The 13,003-nt window shown below is 42.7% G+C and overlaps 1 protein-coding gene across 11 annotated transcripts in view; it reads left to right on the forward strand.

Annotated features, from left to right (window-relative positions):
- The first annotated feature begins 2,396 nt into the window (after nucleotides 1–2,396).
- Nucleotides 2,397–13,003, forward strand: part of kiaa1109 (KIAA1109 ortholog) — a 102,663-nt gene continuing 92,056 nt past the window's right edge. For all 11 annotated transcript variants that reach the window (XM_036516953.1, XM_036516954.1, XM_036516959.1 and 8 more), the window contains exon 1: nucleotides 2,397–2,530. The gene's annotated coding sequence lies outside the window, so the exon portion shown is untranslated. The remainder of the gene's footprint in view (nucleotides 2,531–13,003) is intronic.

Raw genomic sequence — 13,003 nt, forward strand, 5'->3', positions numbered from 1 at the left:
GATGAAGACAAGTGAAAGCAATGTTTTGTGTTGCTCCGAAAGGCATCTGCTGCCAGAGAAACATGATTATTTTCTTTGTGATGAGGACAAAGCCATTTGTCCTCCATGTTCCTCCATTTTCAGCCACTGAATGAATCGCACACACAAATAACAGACAGCCTCAGATATGCTTTTCAGGAATGCCAAGGGCTTAGTTTATATCTGGGTTTATTTTGTTAAAACGAGCCTTGTACTTTTGTATAATTCCACAAATCTCAGAAGGCCAAAAGAAAAAAAAAAGGATGATTTAAAAAAATCTTTGCAGTGTATGCTTACATACACTTTGCATGAAAGGTAGACATTCTATGCCATGCTTGTGTGGCAGTGTTTTTGAAAGGATCACTGATCCACAGTTTTGGATTTTACCACGCCATTCCAAGTGCCTGGGGTTCAGTGTGGATTTGAAACACTGCAAATTGTAGTTGAGATTGTAATTACTGCACTCTGTTGTGTGAGGTTCTCAATTACAACTGTTGTGTGTGTGCCACACTTTTTTATTCATTGTTGTATTTTCTGCATTTTTAAGCTAATTCTCTGTAAATTGCCTTGGACAAAAGACCAGCCCAAACAAACAGATTAGTGCACATGGCATCAACAGGACTTGCATAGTATTAACAGCAATGTCTCCATCAAAGTAGCCCATCTTTGAATGATGTTGGGGGGGGGGGGGGGGGGGGGGGTACTTTGCCTTGCTGGCTATGGCCATGAAATTAAAAGGGAGTGTATGTTTGCGATAAAGAAGCATATTTATGTTTAAATCACACAATGAAAAATCAATCTATGTAACAACACGTTGTGACTTATTGTCTCTGAGCCTGTCAGCAGTTCTTGGATCCACATGATTCGCAAAGGGCTTAACCTGCTGTCCCAGCTAACACAGTAATCTCTCGAAGATGATGTGATTGCTGCTGTAGCAGCATAATAACGCTGCTACAATGATGCAGAGTCATTATACTGAGTTTAAGAGCTCAGCCCAGGTCTATGCATTATGTGAGGGGAGGAGCCCCAGAGCTCCTGTTTGAAAGTGATACATTGATGTAGATAGAGTCCCGCTGCCCAACTGTCAGCCATTATCTTCAAAGCAGATGTGGCTCACATCTGCTGTTGTCTTCTGTTTGTTGTGAGATTGTCACCAGTCTATGAGGTCACAAAGGACCTTCTGAAAGACTGATTGGGATGACCGATGGTCATATCCAACTGCAGGGGTGTGAAGGATCACCTGCCAGCTCCTGCTCCTAATTATTTGATTAGCCCAATAAACATCACACTTAGCCAATTAAAATTTAATGACTTTTTAAAACAAATTTTTGAATAACCTCTGAAGACTGTGCTCACATGCTGAGATTAGCAAAGATTTTTTACTGTTGTCTGTTATAGGAATGAATTGTTGGAATGTTGTTACATACATTTTATGTCTAATTAATCCAAAGGAATTGATTTAAGTGGAAACCAACAGGTGTGTTGGTTTGGGACCAAGGATCACGTGCATGCAGTTGATTCCTTTTCATTTAATTGAGTGTCATGTGGAGACACTGTATATGTAACCTTTATGGCCTTAATCTGAACATTTTAATCAGGCTGTAACAAAAAGGCCACTATGGAGGTAAGACCGACCTCCGCTTTCTTTTTTTATAATCGCATTATTTCATTTAACAAAGTCTTCATTCTAATTCAAATGATTTAGTACGACACAGGCAGATACAAGTGATGCGGTCAAGTTTGAAAGGGAACAGCTGCTAAAGACTGAAGGGACATTATTGTCCTCCTCCATTTGACTCCCGTGAGCTTCATAATGTCATAATGAAAACCGCAATGATTATGACAAGGAACAGAGTGAAAGACGATAATAACATTTCAGTTTCATTTTGTTAATTTGGTCCCTGGATAATGGACTGTCATGAAAAATAAAACCAACCGAAAGCAGCAGTTCATTTAAGGTCAATTAGCTATCCTATTCGGCAAAAACAAAACAAAAAAAAAACCTTAACTTTATAGGTCACAAAGAACCTTCCTTCACGCAAAGTTCACACATAGTAGTCGGCAATCATATAAAAACCTGAATTTGCCCATTCAACATTCCTCCACATGAGAACGCCAGCAAAATTCCACCGAGAAAAGCCTATCTGATATTAGGTCATAGGGCGGTTTCTAATTGGTTAGAGGATAATGCGTAGATTTATTATTGGCTATGTTCATAACCCCTCTATTAAGTGGGTATTGTTTTGCTTGTTCGGTCTCCTATTGGTTTACATTCCTACAGACGTCATCATTTATTAACGTTTACGTGGCTGAGCGCATCTCTGATTGGCTGGGCGGCAGTCGGTGCGACGCCTGCGACAGGAAGGATAGTATGAGGATGTAAATAGTGACAGAAAGGAGTTGGTCGTTTCGGGCGATTCAGATGTCTGCGAGAGCGACGAAAAGATAGTAGCTGCCCACAGGAATATACGCTGTGGAAGATGAGACATAAAACCGCACACTGTGTCACCAGGTGGGATTTTATGTGCATTTTCGCTGTTGTCGGTTTGTGGCGATCGCACTGTTGCATGGGGTGCGGCCTGCACTAGCAGACCGTAGCTAGCTAGTAACTAGCCAGCTGTCAAAGACAGTGAGTGTACAAAGCAAGCGATGCACGTTTTGCTAGCAAATTTATCGTTCCGTTGAAACTGAATATGACTTTTAAACATATGTCAGCTACCTGTGCGTTTAATGGTTATGTGGCCGGCGCTACAAACTTATTTTTTTTGCATGGGAATCAAATGTTTCTATGTAGTTTGGTTATCTGGCTAGCTAGCTAGCTAGCTAACTACTGCACTAGCCACACTCATGCCGTTGTATTGCAATGTCGTTAGATACCTAGTCTAGATAGCTAATAGTTGGCTAAATGTAAACATGGATTTCAGCAGGCCCCTTTGTCCGTCACTTCATCGCTGTCGGTTTTCTTCATACATTTGATGGGTAGCCAGCCAGCAGTGCGATGCTATCATATGAGCTAGCTGGCAAATAGGTGTTCTGTAGCTTGTTACGACGGTTGGCTAGCTAGCGTTAGCCTGGTTGCTTGCTCCTCATACAGGGACTGTTTGACCACAGCCCGCATCTTTTATCTTGGGGGCTAGCAGTCGTCGTTTGCATCAATGGGTAGGACAATTTCTTAGCGAGTTGTTGCTAGCTTTATGCAAGCAGAAATACAACCTGCTTTTCACTAGGAGAAATATTCTGATATTTGTCGAATCCGATGTGCAAACATTTTCAAACAGTAATGCTACCTGGCGGGTTAATCTAGCAAACTGACTAGCTAGTGTAACTTGCTAGCGATGCGACCACGAGTTTCCTGACTAGCAGCATTAAATAGCCTCCAAGCCAGGTAGCTAGTTTAAATCTAGCTAGCTTTGTGGTGGTGTTTTACCGAACACCATTTATTTACACTGTATCTTCAAGTGGGTATCTGGCTAGCTACATGTTGACACCAGCGTGAAGTTACGAACGTTATTTACGGCCTGGGCATGAGCCAGCTGGCCTGAAATTCCTAGTAGTTCCTAACATATTTTCCTTGTTTTGATTACCCGACTTAGTCTGTATGTGGCAAAAGGTAAGGGAATGTGACGCTGACATGTAATTTCAGCATGATGATACAAGGGGATTCTTCATGAACTCTAAATTTGAGTCACTTTCCCCTGAACTTTGTATAACAACAACAACAATAATAATAGTTAATGGTTACTAATGGTGAGACATCATGCATGGACTAGTGAGGTAGACCAAGTTTAAAGACTCTTCAACATGGAGATGCTGTTTCCTATCTGAGTAAGAAGTACTGAAGCCAAGCTTCCTGTGTGAACCTAATGTGCATGGTTTTGAAAGGATCCCATTACACATTTTTAAGAGGGTCTGTGTGCTTTCTCTCTTGTGCTTAGTTTGCAGACAGGGTGGGCAACCACAGGCCAGGAGAAAGTTCCAGACAGACCTTACAGTGCTGTAAAGTCAAACTGTAGTAAAATGAGGTGTTACAACCTGGCCAGATTACTGAAAGCGGTACCATACAGGAACGGAGAGATGCTGGAAAGGAGAGAAGACAAAAAGCATTACGTACCACCATGAACTCTGTACTTACTTAAGATAATATTTATATTAGCTTCAGCGGCATTTTGTCAGAACTGTTCCAGTTTTACCTCATAGTCACATAGGAGCCTCTCAATATCTTTAATGAACTGATGGGAATATTCACTTTTAACCTGTTCAGATTTCTGTTTCATAGTTACAGGAGTTTCACTTTTGCCGGTGCCAGGGAATAATCCTCCACACCCCCCTTCCCTGATGGATTATGCGTATTTCTGTTGCGTATGCTGTTTTTCAGTTCTCCCTAGAAAATGTAGGCCTACTCTGTCTAGATCTGTATGACAATATAGTTGTAAATGTGTACTTGCTGAATACATTTTGATTTATTGTAAAGTCAGGTTCATTTTGGACCTTATCTACCTGAGGTCTGAGGGTGATGTTATTAGGATGGAATACCTTATCCTAATACTTCTACTCCTACTCCTACACCAGCATGTGTTAGCTTGAAATTTGCAGATGCTTCATGCCTTGCCAACATTATTCATTGTGTTGCGCTTGCACCGGCAGATATAGTATTTTCCGGAGGCAGAACTCTATACCTACACTTGCCAAGATCTGCTGAGGTTGTTTTCACTCTGTACTGCCTTGTGCTAGCACTGCTTGTTTTCAGGGTGAAACCAAGCAGATGGACAGGTATAGGTGATACTACTGAATGTGAACTTGAAGCTGTGTGTCAGACAGAATCAGAAGTCTAAGCTTTTTGTCACTCTACTGGCTAGGCCTCAGATTTTTTCCCCAGGGCAGAATGTGTAGTTGCAGTCCTACAGAACAGGACATTTTGAGCACCGCCTGAACCAGAAAATAATTATGAGCTTGTTGCAAAGTGGTTTAGCAACAGGCTTCGTCATGTCAGCATTTCTTCATGATGAGCAATGATGGTATTGGCATTCTTTGGCCATGGGTCACAGCTGGCCTTTGAAATCGAAACAGATGAGAGCAAACATCTTTTGGAAAATGTATATATGTGAACTGCACCCATGAGCGGCCTGCTACTCCTTCATGTGCTTTAGGATGACAGAACAGTTTGTATATAGCTCTAGGTTGCTTGTTTCAGTAGTCATAACAGTCAGTGAATTCCCAGTTTCCTTATGTTAAAGCATCTTTTAATGGTGTTATATTATCTGTCTAGAACAGGGACTTACTTTAAACATCCTTATAAACTCCCCATGCTCAAGTTCCTCTAATACTGCCTACGTCTTTACTTTCAGCTAAACTAGTCAAAAGCGAAACACTGGAACCAGTTCAGTTTGCACTTGACAGGAAAGAACTAGAAAGATACATCCTCCATGTAGTGTTTTTTTAATTCTTTTAAATACAAGGATTCATGCTGAGGTTATTGCAGTGGCTTTACACATTGGCAGACTACTGCTGTCTTGGAAGTAGGCTGGTGTGGGCAGAATCGGCAGGTAACCATTCTGCATTTTGTTGAAAATCTGCTTAGGAAGTTGGTCACCAAAGCATGTGCAGAAATTCTGTTGAGCAATCAAAAGTCCTGCGATAGCAATGTCATATGGCAATGAAATGGGTAGTCAGTTTGTCCCTATTTTTCCTATATTATAGCCTATATTTATAGAATTGATGTAAAATTTAAAGTACACATTTGAAAGCTATCTGCCATGATTTTGTCCCTTTTTGCACAGCACTTGACTGTTGAAGGCTAAGCTAAGACAGAATGAGAGATTTCTTATGCTCTTAGAAACAAATTCCTTGATTGAATTTTATGGCTGCACAAGCTAAAGCACATTAGGTCCAGTTCACTGCCCATAATTGATTTTTTTATATATAGAACTTTTTTGTAATGCCATTGCTCTCTACAGTAACACTGGCAGACATGAGTAGCCAACGAGGGTCTGACTTAAAAAAAAAAATAAATAAATAAAAAAAAAAAACCACAAGGCAGGGATGATAAATGAATGAAGTTGCTCTGGAAACCCATTGCACCCAGTACAGAAACAGTTGCAACTACTGATATGAATGATATAGATTAAATTCAGCGCTTCCACATCAGTAGTCACCTCTCCATTGAGGCCAAAGAGGACAATGGACTATTCTTTGTGTTTAAGCTAAAGATTGCTCAGCTCCATGAATGGAGTCAACAAGCAAGCTGCATATCTCTGCTGTAAGCTCCCAGCTGATGGAGTTAGACAGGTTGTTGGATTGAAAGCATTATTTTAGGGATGAATGAATCGTTGCTGTCTGTGAGTGTGTGTTGAAGCCAAAATTGGGGGGGTGGGGGGTTTGGGGGGATACCAAATGTGAACTTTAGCTAGATAGCTAGCTGGAAGCAGAATGTATGTTAACGAACAGCTGTCCTCTTTAGAGCTGAGTATAACTTAACCAGTCCAGCTCTGTGCTGCTGTTTAGCTAACACTCACAGCTCTGACTTCACAGGCTAAATTACTCCGCAAAAAAACCCAACTCCATTCACTCCAAGCTGTGTGCTTTCTCATAATCGGCAGTTGCTGTTTTTTTCCAAGTGCGTAGGACCCGCTGTCCTGCTGAGCCTTTTAACTTAGGATAATGGAATGCCTAATTGCTGATGTTTTCACCCCTTTGTTTGCAGCCTTGTGTACTTTTCTTTGAGTTATAAAACGCTGACGCGAACTGGGTCACTTGTCAGACTTGCCCAGTTGATGCTGCAGCGCCGCACGGACCACGTCAGGGCGGGGTGTTGGGCAAGAGGAAACGGTGTAGCGGAGAGATCGAAATAGAGCTGCAGATGTATGCACTAAATGTGTGGTAGACATGCTGCAAAAGTACAGGCTTCTGTCCCATGTGTCTGTTGTGAGGATCACGCGGCTTCCTTTGCGTTTGTTTTATGTTGATGGTCAATGCTTTGACAGTGTAACATAGACATAAACACAATTGTAAATTCACGCTTTCCACATTTACCTTCTAAAAATATTAATGTATAGTCATGGTGTACTATGAAAAGGCTGGTTGTTTACTGAAAAGAGTTAAAAGTACCTTTGAAACCCTGGCATTTCTCGTTTTTTAAAAGGGAAATGACCTTTAAGTTTGAGCGAGAAGGATGCAGTAGTCTACCGGCTTGCACAGAATCCAAGGCCTTCTCTGTTGAAAGGCTGGTATGCAGACTGCAGTCCACATGAGTGCTTCACAGGATTCAGGAGAGGGAGGCTTTTGAATTGCAGCAACAGCACTGTAATTGAGCTATCATGAAAATGCCGAAAGCAGTTAAGCTGTGATGTATTCCAGTTACATCACTGTCTTACTCCACGTACGGCAGTATTGATTCTTCCACATTCATTTTCATTATCTTGGTTTTTATAGGGGCTTGTTCCTGCTATCTCAAACACTAACCTTTCCACAAGGATAAATTACTTTTGAGATATGCAAACATACCATTGTAAAAACACCTATGGAAGACTAAGGAAAATAGACTCATATGTTTTCAGTAGCTCACATTGTGATCTGCACGCACGCTTTGGTATGGACATGGCTTTTGTGTCTCTATGATACATCTTAAGTGTAATGCCCATCTGTATCCTTTACTAGCAACAATTAATAACTGCAGGCTAATAAAGCACAGACCTAACACTGTAAAATGTAGGGCTTTGTTGTCAACTGCCAGTTATAGATCCTCGCAGTAGCTACCATTTTGTTTATGCATCACACAGCAAGCGTCATCTGTATCTTTCCCATCAGCCTCCTCTTCTGATCCCCATAACCTCTTTCCTCATTCTCCTTTCAAAGCGAAACCAGAACGTTCTGGCTGTTGCTGTTCTCGGCTCCTTTTGTGGTAAGGATCCATCCCTTGGCTTATGCAGCAATGCAGTGTAGCTTGTTTAAGGCTGAAAGGTGAGATCAAAGGGGAATTCTTGTTTACATTTACACTTACATTTATTTATTTAGCAGACACTTTTATCCAAAGCAACGTACACAAGTGCATACAGTAAGTATAGCGACAGTATGGGGACAGGATGTGTACGGTTCCACAATGAGACAGTAGTTCTCAGCTGAGAGCGAAGTCCTAGCTAATTTACACAAGGTGTACACAGGGTATAGGGCAACTAACACGATCTGAATTCAAAAACAGCGCGCCAAAGTAGACGAACAGAAAACGCACAGCAATTTTAACATCACTGATCCAGATGGAGAGCTGAGAGATGACAGCAGACAGGAGTTGGGAAGTGACTGGTCGGGGGGGGGGGGGGGGGGGGGATTGTGTGATAGGTCAGTCCAGATAGATTCTGACAGAGTTCCGCTAACCGTGTGTTGGTTGAGTTTTGGTTTGCAATTCAACCTGGAAGTGGAGTTCAGATTCCACCCTTGTGAATGTCTGTGCAGCACCCATGTCATGCAACATCATAACAGTGCCTATCAAAATGTTATTTCAGTGGTGGCAGATGAACCCCTTTCAAATTTGGACATGCAAAAAACATAAGCATAATAAACAAATAAACATGACAGCTAATGTGCTTGTCTTGTGCTTGTTCCCGTGCTTGCCGAACCAGTCACTCTGATGTGCAAAATAAAGCCCTCCATCTGCTCTAGGTCTGGAAGTTTGTGATGAGAGGAGGGTCAACGATTAGATTTAATCCCAGTTTTAATTAGATTTGGTCCGAGCCTAAATATCACACAGGGAGCCTGCACCATTCCCTGTTATTGCATTATGGGCTCCTCCCTGGCAGCTTGGCAGCCTTGCTTCTACCGAGAAGCGGAACGGGCGGAGACAGCTGCAGCGCTGGCAGCCGGCTTTTCGGGGACGGAGTGGTCTCTGACGCGGACGCTGTCGTGCCCAGAATGCGAGAGCTGTGGTGGCGAGGGGGGCCGAGGGGTGTAATGGGGAGCCATCGCCCTCAGTCGCCGATCAGTCTCAGCTTAACGTTTCCGGCGGGACGCTTCTGAAGTTCCTTCCTCCTGTCATGATTGAGAAGCCCCCCTCCCCGGTCTCTTCATCCCTCTTCCAAGACAGAAACCTGTCTGCCTGCTGAGTGATGACACACCCGATGGCTGAGCGTCGTGTCTTTCTGATCCAAATTTTTCCGTTAATGGATCCATTTTTGTCTGTCTCACCCATCTTTTTCGTTTGAGGTTTTTAGGACATCAGTCATTTTTTTTTTTTTATATATACATCACCTGCCTGATTTGGTCTCCCAGCTGAAGAATACAATCATGCAGGTGTTAACGTACTATTCCTTAAAACGCTGCAAACTGGCCAAAGCCCCATTTCACAATGGCAGAGGATGTGTAGCAATACTTCAGTAAAACCGGGGGGGTGGATTTCTGGGTTTTCAAAACTAAATGAATGTCAAATGCCTTGCTATGCAAAGTCTTATATATGTTGCATTTTGTTCTCGCAGAAGGAGGCCAAAACTTTCTGCATATTTTAGCAATACATCCTTTAAGTCCTGATTTCAAGAGTGACCTTCCTACTATTGATGGATGGACAAAGACACTTGAGCCTTCTGCCAGTTTGTTTGTAAATTCAAAGCTTGTCTTTCTGTTCCTCAAGGATTTCGTCTTTAAGTACTGCTCCTTCTTCTTAAACGGCTTTTTGTAAAGCCCTGGGTTGGTAAATCATGGATAATGATTGTCTGTACAAGTTGATTCTGCTTTTGATACTAGTCTACATCCTGAAAATCCAGACATTAAGGCTTTAACACTTTGATTCTCTTTCTTTGTGCAGTAACCCCTTTGTTTGAAATGTAGGGCTTACTATTGCTGAGGCTAAAAAATAGCATTTGCCACCTTGAACATTACTACTTTACTGTAAGTGATTTTCAGTACTTCTGACACAGATGTAAGGACCTGTACTTCTAACCCAAATCCCAGGTGGGCCACTGCTGTTGTACTCTTTGGCTAGGTGCTTAAACTGAATTTTCTCTGGAAGTATCCAGCTGTATAAGTGGCATGCGCTGTTATTGTACATGTGCATATTTTCTGGAAGTGGAAAGAGTGGATGTAGACTAATGGGCTGTTTCTGCAGTGTGGTCCATAAGATGTAAGAGTAGCTGTTCCTCACTGCAGTTCTAGTTCCATGCTTGCTTAGTACTATAAACAAGCTGTGGAATGCAGAGAAAGTTTCTGTTTCTCCTGGACTCTCCTGCAAATGCCAGCCTCTGGCCTGTAAATCTACTGCTAGGTGCACGCTTTCAGTAGAACTTAAGCTGTGAGAACCACTCAGACTCTTTGTAAGAAAATTAACTGCTTCAGTGTGTGTTTTAGTGTGGGAGAAAGATGGTGAGAAAAGGTATTTCAGTGTACAGGAATACAAGTGTCATTTTAGAGCCCCTTAAAGGTGGGATATCTGATGCTTGAGAGACTCTGCTAGACTGACTTGGATCGATCAGTTTGCTGTTGAGGGAAAGGGAAACTGCTTCCGCACTTTTACTCCGGAACACACGCGTGCGCTCAGATGACTGCTGGACACGAGGCCGGATTAGCACGCAGGCTGCGTGAGAGCGCGTGGGGGGGATTAGGCGTCCCAGTACTGCCCCAACACGTGCGCCCACAGCGCATGTGGTAACGCCGCCGCGCGTCAGACTTTTCACGCGTGAAAGACCCCCATCCGTTTTCTCAAGCTCCCATTCACAGTGCCGAGTACGTCACAGGACCTGAGACCTTAATGCGCCTTGAGACCCTGCCTTAGAAGCCTAACAGTTTGTATTGCAAACGGTGGAATTTCAAACAACTCTTTTTCGCGTGGCGAGTCCTAGCAGAGTGTTGGCCAGTACGCACGTGCCGGTCTCCCGCTGGAATGGGAGAAGAAAGTGTGGGCTGCACGTGTTTGTGTGCCTTTAAACAAAGGATGAGCTTGCGGTCTGCTGCGACCGAGATTGAAAACGCAAGAGTGCTCGTTGCCTGGAATTAGTCGCTGTAAAGACCTTGTGAAGAAACCCCTTTGTGGCTAATTTGTGCACCCGGCCCTGGCATGAAGTGCTGCTATAAAACACGACAAAAGCGTGCTTCGCCCAGTTTGTTTTCCCCCATTAATCCATGAGGATAATAACATGTCATTGGGTTTAAAAAAATACTCACCAGTGACAGTGTGGTCACATGGCTCAAGCCATTCATATTGCAGTAGGGAGAAATGGGTCCAACCTCACCACATATTGAATGGCTCATGATAGATTGTTCCTGGTAATCAAATTTTTCTATTCCTGCTGTGCTAACAGTGGAAATGGTAAAACTTAATTTTCATGTGTTTTCCTTGTAAAAGGGGAGGACCAACACATTAGTGTTTATTGGTAAATTGACCAACACTTACTTAAAATCAGAGACAGCTCATTAGAGCACTTAAAGGGCATGAAATTATCTTGTAATTTACAAACAACCTAAACCTGTTGGAAGGTAGCAGGAGGTGGTAGAATACTTGTCAGATATTAGGAGATTGACTTTCATTAAGGTAAAAATCTATGAATGAGGAAAATAAATCACTTGGGTCTGCAGTAGAGGTGAATGCTGAATTACAACGCCCAAATCATATTTGCCATATCCAACTATTATGTTAACAATCATATTTCAATGAGGAGTCTCTTATACTCTGAATTTTCCTTTGAAGTCGACATAGAATGCTAGAGTAGAGATATACTTAGAGATACGTATCGGTGCTCTGACTTTTATGAATGACTTTTTATGACTATAAGTGCACTTGGACACATTTATGTATTATTTATGTATCATTTGTTTGGCATTGGTAATTAGCCATTACATTTTATTATGCAGTATACAGCTGTATTTCAATCGGAAAAAAAACTACTCCTGTTGTGTGCATGCTCTGGTTAAGTATAATGGTGGTACAATAATCCTGAACACTTGCAGTTATATACTGAGGTATATTTTATATGATAATTTAGCCATTTTGTACAAATATGAATTGAGGATTCAAAGACGTTTCAGTAAATGTGTCTTTGGTCTTTTCCTGCATCTTTTTGAGGTACTGTGACACTAGTCAGCCAATGTATTGCAGGATACCAATGCTTTGTAGCTGGCTGATGTGTGTGAAATTTGTCAGTATCTGGGTCAGCTCGCATTTCCCCCGGAAAACTGATTTGCGACAGCATTTGATATTTGTGGGCGCACACAATCAAATTCAAAAGCAGGCTCGCCCCGGTGTCGCGACGACCCGGTTCAACACGTATTCAGAATGCCAATTAATAATGCATTTGCTGCGCGACACAATGGCCGCTTTGGTGGGAGGTGAAAGGCTATGATACATAATTCAATGTGTTTTGGAAAATGTCGAGACAACAGTTAGGTCAAACAGTGACGTCCGGCTGTTGTGGGAGAAAAACACCTACCGCCGAGACCCGGGCTTACGTCCTTATTTTTTTATTTCCTTGGGCGCGTTTCAGTTGGACCTTGTGGCGGATAAGCCGGAGATTTTCTACACCCCTTCTCCCCGGGGCTGCGTTTCGGTTGTTTTGAGCGCCGCGCTAATCCGCCGCCATCGTGCTGTAACCTCCTCCCCTGTGGCACCGCTGTTAAATCACTGAACTCGTACTGACGCTGGGGCCCGTCGTTTTCATAAGAGTTTATGAAACGCGGAAAAGGAACAGTTATGCAGGCGCGCGGGTGTGGTAAAAAAAAAAAAAGAAAAGTCCGGCTTTTTCGCGCCTTTGCAAAGCAAGCTCTCGCGCCGATAGGAGACTCTTTGAAGACCTGGCCGCGTGTCGCCGTCCGCATATGTTTTACGTGTTTTACCGCAAGCAGACTGCACATGCTCTTACAATAACCAAAACTCTTGGGTGTTTACGAAGCGACAAATCACATAGTTCAGTTCATGGGGTTGTGCAGTTGACTTAATGGAAAACGGAGATTTATTCCGTCGTGATCCTCTTGACAGGGGAATATAGGAAGCTGTGGTGTTGGAACAGGAGTGAAG

The sequence above is a fragment of the Megalops cyprinoides genome, chromosome 22, assembly GCF_013368585.1.
Source record: "Megalops cyprinoides isolate fMegCyp1 chromosome 22, fMegCyp1.pri, whole genome shotgun sequence".
Classification (NCBI taxonomy): domain Eukaryota; kingdom Metazoa; phylum Chordata; class Actinopteri; order Elopiformes; family Megalopidae; genus Megalops; species Megalops cyprinoides.